Here is a 4728-nt window from a genome sequence, read left to right on the forward strand (position 1 = left end):
TTGACATTTTGTTAATTAAAATGCTTTTCTTTCTGAAAACTAATTGTGTAAAGCTGATTTGAATATTCTGTAGTTAGGTTTGCTTTTTTTGTATATATTTATTTGCTTTAACCTTTGGTTTTTCTTTTTCTTTTCTTTTTTTGGTGCTAAGGAACCCAGGGGTATGCTACCTCCAAGATAAACCCACAGTTCTTTTGATTTTTTTATTTTGAAATAGGGTCTCGCTAAGTTGCTGAGGCAGGCCTCAAATTTGTGATCCTCCTTCTCAGCTTTTTAAGTGCTAAGATAACAAATATGTACCCACTACCATGCCTGGCCTGCTTTACCTTTTTTTTTTTTTTTTTAAAGTATAGCTTTTTTCCCCCCCCATACTGGGGATTAAACCCAGGAGCATCCTGCCTCCAAGCCACACTCCCAGCCCTATATTTTATTCTTTATTTTGAGACAGAATCTTACTGTGTTGTGAAGGACCTCACTAAAGTAGTTGAGGCTGGCCACAAGCCTGCAATCCTCCTGTCTCAGCCTCCGAAGTGGGATTACAAACTTGTGCCACCATACCTGGCTTGTCTATAGCTTTTAAGTGTCAGCCTGAGCATGAAAGCTAATGCCTGTAATCCCAGTACTTGGGAGGCTGAGATGGGAGAGTCACAGGTTTGAGGTCAGCCTCAACTATTTTGTGAGACCCTGTTTTAAAATAAAACATAAAATAGGGCTGGGGGTTTAGCTCAGAGGTAGAATCCAGTACCACACACACACAAAAGCGTCTTATCAAACCAGGTCTGGTGGGAGGCTGAGACAGGAGATACTTAGGCCCTGTTTCAAAATAAAAAATAAAATAGAATTTGGGGTATAGCTCAGAGGTAGAATGTCCCTGGGTCCTATCCCTGGTAATTCCACCATAAACACACAGTCATCACTCTTCTCTCTCTCCACATCTTTATCCTTCATGCTAATGAGTTCTGGCTACTTCACCCTTCAGTAGAAGTGTCATGCCCCCTTATAAGTCTATTCACTGACCAGTGGACATATCATTGTCTGTAAAATAAGTCCAAAGAGAATTGTGACACTAAGAAATGTGGCCTGTGGCCCAGTGAGAGTTTATGAACCTAAGATACTTTTTTGGCATTCTGTATGACCAACTCAAATCATAGTTAATATAGTTACAACTCTTAAATTAAAATTTTTATTTTCAAGTACTTCCTATCCTATTCTTAGGTTTTTTTTGTTGTTGTTGTTTTTTTGGGTTTTTTTTTTTTTTTTTTTTTTGCAGATCTGGGGATGAAACCCAGGGGCATTCAGCCTCCGAGCTACACCCCCTGCCCTTTTCTTTTTCTTCTTCATTTTGAAACAGGGTCTTACTAAGTTGCAGAGGGCCTCACTAAGTAGCTGAGGCTGTCCACGAGCCGCGATCCTCAGGTCTCAGCCTCCCGAATTCTGGGATTACACGCGTGCGCCACCACGCCCGGTTTAGGTTGTTTGTTTTTTTAAGCCTTACTACTGGATTTTAATAGTCCCTGTTAGATTTAGTCTACTCAGTTTGTCATCCAGTATTTTAGGCAATCTTTTTTTTTTCGGCACTGGGGATAGAAACCAGAGCCATTCTACCTTCGAGTTACCTCAGCCCTAGTTTTTATTCTTTACTTTGAACCAGGATCTTACTAAGTTGCAAAGGTCCTCACTAATTTGCTGAGACTGGCCTCAAACCCAGATTCTCCTGTCTCAGCCTCCCGAATACTGGGATTACAAGAGTGTGCCACCACGCCCGGCTTCTTTCTTTCTTTTAATTGGATACAGGAGATTGAACCCAGAGGCATCCTACCTCTGAGCTATATTCCTTGCCCTTTTTATTTTTTATTTTGAAACAGTCTGGCCTCAAACCTGGGATCTTCAAATCTGCAATCCTCCTGCCTCCTAAGTACTGGGATTACAGGCATGTACCACCAGACCCAGCCAACCTTCCTTGCTTCATATTATCCACAGTGTACTTGAGGATGTTGCTGCATTCTCATCCAAGTCACTGATGGCACCCTGAACTGCCTGGGGCAGGCCCCACCATCATCAGCCCATTCTGGCCTGTTTTGTTTTTGTTACTGGGGATTGAACTCGGGGCATTCTACCTCCAAACTGTACCTCTAGCCTATATATACATACATACATACATACACACATACATACATACACATATATATACATACATACATATATACACATATATATACATATACACATATACACACATATATATACATATATATACATATATATATATATATATAATTTGAAACAGGGTCTCTAAATTGCTGAGGCTGGCCTCCAGCCTGCGATCTTCCTATCTCAACCTCAAGTAGTGGGGTTACAGGTGTGTATCACTGTGCCCAGCTTCTGGCCTGATCTTCAGCAGTCCTCAATGATATCATTCAGCCTGCATTTCACCTTGTTTATGTTGTGACTTGTCAAGTGCTCTTTTGAAATCTGAATTTGCTATGTCTCGATTTTCAAGCAAGAAAGATACTGTGTAAGTGTGATGCTGTGTTTCCTTTCCCAACTAGTCACATTAGAGAATTTCACATAGAGCTTATCCAGCTCTCTGACTTGCAGTTTTCAACTCTTCTATCATGTTTCAGATGCTGTTTGCCATTTTATAACTTCTAACACTGCCTGCTTTCCCTGGACGCCAAGGGGTGTGATCGATAATGGGTTTCCATTCACATTGTCTTGATTAATATTTTATCTCCAAATTGGCAGATGTATACCCATTGTAATTTTTTTTAGGTGCTAGGGATTGAACTCAGTGGCTTTCCATACTGAGCTACATACCCAGCTCTTTTTAAAGACAGGGCTAAGTTGCCTAGGCTGGCCTCAAATTTAAGGATCTTCCTGCCTCAGCCTTCCAAACAGTTGCATACACACTGCCTTGTCCAACTATGTTGCCAAATTTTTGGCAGAGCCAGGATCACTATCTTATTCATCTGAAACCCACTTAGGATATTCTTTTGTCATTTCCTTGTTATATTTAGCAATGCTTTATAAAGTTAGCCTGCTTCCATCCACAACAGCAAAAGCCCTCACTTAGAGGCCATACCTAAAGTTATTCTCCCCCCTGCCCCGGTATTGTGGATGGGACCCAGGGGCATTCTACCTCCGAGCTATACCCCCAGCCTTATTTTTTATTCTTTATTTTGAAGCAATGTCTTACGGAGTTGCAAAGGGCCTCACTACATAGCTGAGGCTGTCCATGAATAGCGATCCTCCTGCTCAGAGATAGAATGCCTCTGGGTCCAGTCTCCAGTACCGATAATAATAATAATAATAATAATAATAATAATAATAATAATAATAATAATAAAAATATCCCCTTCTCCCCTCCCCATCTCAGAACATGAGGAAATTAAAACCTCATGTTCTGGTGTCAAATGCCGGCACTCTGAAAACATTATTCTTTAAAACCTGTTAGTACGCTGGATGTGTGGTATGTGCCTGTTATCCCAGTACTTGGGATGCTAGACAGAAGGATAGCAGGTTCAAGGCCAGCATCAGCAGGTAGATACTCATCAACCTAGTGAGACACTTGTTTCAAAAAAATAGGTCTGGGGATGTAGCTCGGAGGTAGAAAGCCCTTTCGTTCTATTTACAGTATTACAATAAGTAAATATAAGTAAATAAACATGTTAATAAAGCAAAACTTAGTGACTGTGTGTGTGTGTGTGTGTGTTAGTTACTGGGGATTGAACCCAAGACATTCTACTCATGAGCTACATTCCCGGCCCAATTTTTTTTTTTAATTTTTGAAATGATCTAAGTTGCCAAGGTTGGCTTCTAACCTGTGATACTCCTGTCTCAGCGTCTCAAATACTGGGATTACAGGCATGTTCCACCCAGTTTGGCCAAAGTGCATATTTATTTATTTATTTATTTATTTATTTATTTATTTATTTATTTATTTATTTATTTATTTTGGTGGTACTGGGGATAGAACCCAGGGGCTTTCTGCCTCTGGGCTATACTCCCAGAACTATTTTATATTTTATTTGGAAACAGGGTCTCTTAAGCCAGCTGAGGCTGGCTTCGAACCTGCATGATCCTCCTGTCTCAGCCTCCCAAACGCCAGGATTACAAGCGTGTGCCACCACGCCCGGCTCAAAGTAAAAAATGTAAAAAACATTCTCAGTTAATATGGTATATGGAGGTTAAAAAAAAAGGGCATTTGAGGGTCCTGTTTAAGACCTTTCTTTCAATGTAGGGCTTGATGAAGGTAAGCCAAATTCGTGATTTGGTGGTTTAAGAGTAGCAGGTTAGATTGCTGGGATGCTTCCTTCTCCATTGGGCCCTTGGGCGGGCGTCTTACTCTCTGGGCTTCGGGTTCCTTATCTGTGAAGGGTTGGGTAATCCCGAGCCAGCCTGTGACCGGCACCGTGAGCGGTCGCCTCTTCAGCGCCCTCTGCCGCCCGGCCGCGGCCTCGCCCGGGCGGTCCCTGCGCTGCGCTGCGCCCCGCGGCCGCCAGGGGCCGCCCTCTGCCGCCCGGCGCGCCCCGCCCGCCCGCCCGCCCGCCCGCCCCGCGCGGGCTGCCCCGGCCACTGCCTGAGCGCCGCCGCCGCCGCGCGGCCCGGAGCCCGCGGAGCAACGGCGCGGGGCGCGAGGGCCCGGCTCTGCGGCGGGCGGCGGGCGGCCGGGGTCCTCGCGGGTCCTCGGCGGCGGGGAGGGCCCTCTTTGTGGCTGCAGTTGGCAAG

Source organism: Muscardinus avellanarius (assembly GCF_963383645.1).
Source record: "Muscardinus avellanarius genome assembly, chromosome: 10".
NCBI lineage: Eukaryota > Metazoa > Chordata > Mammalia > Rodentia > Gliridae > Muscardinus > Muscardinus avellanarius.